Source organism: Adiantum capillus-veneris, chromosome 19 (assembly GCF_014529385.1).
Source record: "Adiantum capillus-veneris isolate H3 chromosome 19, ASM1452938v2, whole genome shotgun sequence".
In the NCBI taxonomy this organism is placed as follows: Eukaryota; Viridiplantae; Streptophyta; class Polypodiopsida; order Polypodiales; family Pteridaceae; genus Adiantum; species Adiantum capillus-veneris.
In genome coordinates, this window is record NC_140949.1 from 26713260 (window position 1) to 26719768 (window position 6509).

The 6509-nt window shown below is 43.8% G+C and overlaps 1 protein-coding gene across 2 annotated transcripts in view; it reads left to right on the forward strand.

Annotated features, from left to right (window-relative positions):
• LOC147433741 (exocyst complex component EXO70B1-like) overlaps window positions 1-5919 on the forward strand; it is a 29839-nt gene extending 23920 nt beyond the window's left edge. For both annotated transcript variants that reach the window (XM_086490369.1, XM_086490368.1), the window contains 2 exons: window positions 4852-4916; window positions 5023-5919. The gene's annotated coding sequence lies outside the window, so the exon portion shown is untranslated. The remainder of the gene's footprint in view (window positions 1-4851; window positions 4917-5022) is intronic.
• The last annotated feature ends 590 nt before the right edge of the window (window positions 5920-6509 follow it).

Consider the following 6509-nt stretch of genomic DNA (forward strand, 5'->3'; position numbering starts at 1 on the left):
ATCTATTCTAAGTGCCTGGACATGCACGGTCTGCGTACAGACTCACAAAAGTGCCAGAACACTTCCTAATCTAGGCTGACTGAACTGAACCCAACCCTTGCCATGAAGTAGCTTGTCCACGTACACATAGGGTTAGATGTGCACGTGACATTATGCTGCGGAAATTAGGCTAGAGTAGGCCATTTTCAGCCCAATAGAAGTGAGACAACACATAGAAGTTTACAGGTTTTCTCGAAAGTTTAATTGCAATAAAGAAGTACTGAGAGGGCGCCAACCTTTGGGACCAATGCGGTGTCACTGTCTACTTGGGAGCACTCTAGCTACCAAGTCATGATTTGTTTTGAAGTGTTGAATTTGAGTTACAGGATTACTAGTGAAGCTACTTTGCGTCGTCAAGTACAAGTAAAGAATGCGCCACAAGTTCAAGGGTTAATGGTTGGGAAGCTAGTTGAGGATGCGTTCAGGACACAATTGGTTGCTGCTGTGAATGTGTTTACTCGGTTGGTGCGAAATCCGAGGTTTATGGAATTTCTGCAAGCTCCACCAATGTCACAACAGACAAGGCAACTCTCTCATGCAGTAGAGTCCGTTGAGGCTCCAACCCATAGGGCAGGGACCATTTGCACCTTGCGGAGTTAGTTGAGGCTCCAAGGCAACCTTTTTCTGTCCACAAACAGGTGGCTAGGATGCGAATTCCACAAGCTATACTAGTTCAGCCACCCACCTTTCAGAGTCCAGATGTTGGTTTAAATGGACAGGGAACTACTTTCTAGGCTATGCATCAAATTTTTTCACCACCCACGATACATCCTTGGTATTTTGGGGGTGGACCTGTGCTTCAAAGCATGGCTGGTTATGCGCCTGTAAATCAATAGTTCATGCCAGGAACAGTCTTTGGGGGTATGCAAGGCATGATGCCAAATCCCATGTATGGTAATATGGGCTTATAGCGAGGGTTTCAATGTAATCATGCCAATTTGGGGTGCCACGGGCCGCTTTTGGTATGGCTAGTTTTTCTGACCAGTAGGCAAATAGGGCACCAGGGAACCAAAACGTTAACGGTCAAGGGGCACAAATGATCCCTACCATTGTTTCCATGTTGTAGACACTTCCCTATAATAATGTGGGAGTGTTGGAAAAGCCAAAACCATACAAAGAAGGTGGTGCAGCTGTGAAGTTTGACACTTTCAAAGGCTTTGAGGACAAGACGAAGACTCTTACTTTCCTCCAACAGTTTGATATTGCTTATGCAAGGGGATTTTACAGAGGCCTCCAAGGTCAAGAAAGCTGCCACTTTCTTGAAAGGAAATGCACGTTCATGGTGGACGACATTGTTGATACAAGGACAGGCACCTGCCAATGGGTTTACCTCAAGCAAGTTTTTGCATCTGCATGGCTATATCAAAAAAATCGAAGCCGATGTCATGGTAGATTGGTTGGCACCAACTCACTGCGGCTACTTGCAAGAGCTTAGAGTACATGGAAGTTTTGTAAAGTGTTGCTCTCAGTAACTTCCTACAGGTTCGTGCCATTGACAGGGCATATCGTGAAGTATTGTTGTGGGCTGCCTAAAGGGCTCAAAAACTACTGTATTAAGAATAGAGTGGCCACCCTTACTCAGCTTATGGAAGTTGCCAACACTGGTCATGCTTTGTTGAAGGGAGAAGACACTGGATTCCAGGGCAACGTGAAAGGGACCAGCCAAAGAAAAATTCAGCAAAGAAGCCCTTTGTAAAAGCGACTTTTGAAGTGTCCTAGGGGTCAAGAAAAGAAGAGAAAGCGAAGGACTCAGCTGAGAACGTCTGGAGGACAGACAAAGAAACAGAAGAAGCGGCCTTTTGTGCACGAGTTGTTCGAAGAGAAGAAGGCTTTAATGTTGAGAATAAATGCTTTATTTGTAAGCAGCTTGGTCATTTTGCTGCAGGTTGTCCACAGAGGAAGAGGGCAGCTGACTCAGAGGACAAAGAGGTCAAGAAAGGGAAAAAGCCTAAACCCACGACAAGTCTAGTGCAAATATGGTGGGCGATAGACCGAACTTGGATGCGAATGAGCTATGCAGAGCGTGGGGTACAGTTAGGGACCAGACAACGCTTATTTTCTTTGATCCAGATGTTAAGGAAAACTTTATCTCACCAGAGTTGGCTATCAAACTCGGCATCAAAGCTGAAGAGATTGGGTACACAGCAGAGGCAAGTGTGGAATGTCCTGGCCACTCAAAGTGTGTTACTCCCGTCATTGGAAAGCTGCGTCTACATATTCAGTCGTATGTGGGCACAGAAGAATTTTATATCATGCCATTTGAAGGGTGTGATGCGTTGTTGGGAATCCCATGGATGTTCTGTGTACATGGTGTGTTGGATGTCTTCAACAAAAAGGTCACCTTGCAACATAGGGGAGAAAGAGCTACTGACTGGTGATTCATTCTCTTTCAAGTTGGAAACACTACCTACTAGGACTTGATTTTGTTGTTCAAACAAATCATCAGACCTTGCGATACTTTTTAACACAGTCAAAGTTACGTGAAAAGCATATGTGATGGGCAAACATTCTCTCTATGTTCCACTTTCAGATTGTGCATGTGGAAGGCAAGAAGAATGTTGTGGCTGATGTGTTATAAAGAAAGCCACAAATTTCAGCTGTGTCGATTCCTTATCGTCATGAGCGTGATGACATGAAGAAACAGTATGCTACTGATGAAGATTTTGCAAGAATCTTTTGCAAGATGGACAACGCCATCATTAATATCTCCTCAGGGACGGTTTTGTGATGATGCATGGCAGACTATGTGTCACTAGGCCATTGTGACCTAAGGTTATGGTAGAAAGTCATGTCCTACCATATGTAGAGTATTGTGGCATTGATGCAACAGTGAAAGTGGTTGAGACATTCTTTTATTGGCTTACTTTGAGGATAGATGTGGATGCCTTTGTGCGAGCATGCGTAATTTGCCAAAAGGTCAAGTTTGACAGGCGAAAGGTTCCAGGGTTATTGCAACCATTGCCTATTCTAGATAAACCATGGGAAAGTATAGCTATGGATTTTATCTTTGATCTTTCGAGAACGTCAACAGGGAATAATGGCAGGTTCAACAAACAAGCCTATTCTATTCTTGTCAGGAAGAAGATAAAATCTGATCAGATGGCACGATTGTTTATGTACAATGTGTTTAAGTACCATGGTATGCCACAATCTATTGTCAGTGATCGTGTTCCTTGTATGACGAGCTTGTTTTGGAGAGGCTTGTTTGAAAACATGGGCACTACGCCCAAGTTTTCCTCTTCATTTCATTCACAAACTGATGGAAAGTCAGAAGAGGCTAATTCTATTGTCTTAGATCTGCTGAAATGCTGTGTGTTTGATAATAAGGGCAAGTGGAAACACCCATGCGTGAGTATGCATACAATAATACGGTGCATTCGTCAACAGGCAAGACACCTTTTGAAATTGTTGAGGGTGGCAAAAAGGTTCCTCCCATTCACACAAAGGAAGATTTTTGAAGCAGATCGATATGTAGAGAACATGGATGAAATATATAAGAAAGTTAAGCTTGCCTTGGAGAAGACTCAGGCAAAGCAGAAGAAGGCGCAAAGCAGAAGAAGGCTGCTGATCGTCACCGTCGTGAACTCTTGTTTTCACTTGGTGATTGGGTTCTTTTGCGGTTTGAAAAGGCAAGGTTAAAGAAGATGAAGGGCAAGGAAAGGTTGTTTCCGAAGCTCAGCATGCGTTACTATGGGCCTTTTCAAGTACTTGACAAGATCAACTATGTTGCTTAGATTCATAATGCGTTTCATCTGAGTCTTCTAAGATCCTTTGTGGGTGATGTGCCAAAAGATTTGCTAGAAGAAGATCAGCCAGAAGTTGAGGAACTTGATGAGATCTTGGTATCTCAACAGATTTTGGCACATAAGGAGACAAAAGTCAAGGGAAAAGTTGCTCGGCGTTATTGAATGAAGCTCAAAACTATCCACCTATGGATGAAAAGTGGATGGAAGAGAATGAACTTTTGAAGTCACCAAATGTATTGCAGCTTTACCTTGAGGCCTTTGGGTTACAACCCACGTATGCTCCAACTCAATGTATTCAAAAGAGGGGTAGTGATAGAGCTAGCACATCATATGTACATACGGATTCAGTGCAAAAGAAGTGTACATTGCTCAACAAGTGTTACGGTATAATGCTAACTTCTATCATAGATAGAAATGACAAAAGTATGAGGTTCATTAAGTCATTTATATCTATGTTTCATGACCTTTCTTGCGGATACATGTGATGATAAAAGGGTGCTAATCACATTAAATCATCTATTGCATGTATGTTAGGCATGCAATCAAGGACGTTTGCGATTTCAAGAGGGGAGTATGTCACGAGGCTGTGACAAGCAGTAACTTAGTTGTTGGTTTCTCTCCCTTGATTTTTATTTAATTTTTGGGACCCTCTTGTTGAAGTCACAAATGCTCGGACATTGTATGGCCAGTGTGAAACGGCCGATGGCTGAGAGTTTCACCCATAACAGTGAAGGCCAGGTCGCCACGAGATGGTTGGGCCGACCGGCACTGAAATCCGAGTAGTTAAAGGGTGGCTAGGCTCATTTCAAAGTCGTTTAGGCCCCACACGACATTTTATATGTTGGTGCAAGGTTGCATCAGTATGTACGTACCTTACCTTTCCGTACGGTACAGTACAGTATGTACAATACGGTTCCGTACGGTGCTGCAGTAAAAAATTGCCGAATGTGTAGCGTTAGGGGCCTGGAACGCGAGCTGATTTGGGGCTTTTTTGGCGGTGGAATGCTAATAGGCTAATAGCCCAAGGTTGTATGCCTTATACTCACTACACGATTTCATTTTCCAGAGAGCAAACAGAGACTGCAGAGAAGTTCAGAGACAGGACTCAGGAGTCGTTTCCCGCGTAGAAAGGTAAGCTCCTCTCTCTTTCTTGCCCCTCCCACTCTTTCTCCTTACGTTGCGCGTACTCTTCACGACACCCCTCCCTCTATTTCTCATGTGTTTGCACTCTTCGCAGAAATTCATCATGCCACGCAACACCAACCCCAACTGGCAGCTCCACACTAATGTGTTGAGCGTAGTCACGACCGCTTCCCAGCAAGGTTCCGGCACGCGCTTATGGCAATGCAAGTATTGCGGGATCCATCACACCAGTACCATAAGGCGAGTCAAGAGGCACTTGACCGGCATTGGGTGCATTGATCAGATTGGTGCCTGTGAAAAAATACCAAAGCCCTTGAGGGAGCAACTCATTGAGGAGTATTTTCGGGAGGTGCACCTACAGTGCAGGGTACTCCCAGCATTCCGCAGGATGCTTTACACGATGCTCACGGCCGTCACCATTTCTGTTGATGTATTGAGAAGGCTCGTTGCTTGCATATCCTGATCGGGAAACCTTCTTCCTCTGCTGCAGTTTGGCTATGATTTAGTTGGAGCTTTCTGTGTTAAGGGTGTCATAGTCAGTTTCTGAAGCCATGCAGCAGAAATGAGCATTGTGACAAGGGGAGTGCCTATGAGCAAACTGTTTTTGTGCCATTGCAACCCGTCACAAAGTTGTCACTGTACGTTTCATTTTGCACTTCATGGGGAGGTGACTGGGCAAGAAAAACATAGAGAGGGTCATGACAGATTTGCCACTGGTGTAGTGCTTTTTATCACTGGTGTAGTCAAATTGTGATCTTAAAAAGGACAATGGATAGCTTTATTATTTAATTGAACTGTCAAGCATGGTTATTTCATATATGCCCTCAGAGAAGCTCATGCAAGGATGCTGTCAATATTATATTTAGTTGCTCCTTTGCAATGTATTTTAGAGGAAGATAATCGTCTCAAGGAGTGTGGCTTAAGTCCACCTGGAAGAATGGCGTAGTGTAAAATGCTTGGTAGAATATATCACATATCCAGAGTTATGTTTTCTGTTTGTGTTCACTTCAATTGAGAGAAGTACAAGCCATAGTTGATTGACATCACCCTTGACAAACGCAATGGGCCAACTCTTTGTAGGCTGAAGGCCTGGTGAGCTTTTGGATGAAACCCTACTTGTTCAAATAGATTCATGTTTTTTTGTTCATTCATGAGGTGGTTCTTTCCGGTTATTCCCCCTCTTTTGCGACGCAGTAGGTCCACCCTTGGTTCTTAATACACAGATTGCAAGGTCATTATCTTAGTATATCATTTGCCACAGGGGGATCAATGATCTCAATGCAGAGGTGGCTAATCAAGACCCTCATCCGGGAAAATCTGATATTGAGATGTATGCCCTTTCTCAACTGGGATTCGAACCCCCACCATTAGAGAAGAGGGCAACTCTTTGACACACATGCCTGTGCGCATCCCCTTGGCCTAGTAGTGAATCCATGGAAATGCGAATCTTAAATACTAATCATGGGATAAAAACTAGTTTCAGTATCACGACTATCAATCCCATGCCCACCATCTTATAGGAAATGGAAGGATTCATGACCTTAGATGTTCAGCTTTAATGGAATAAGCAGTGGGTGGTGG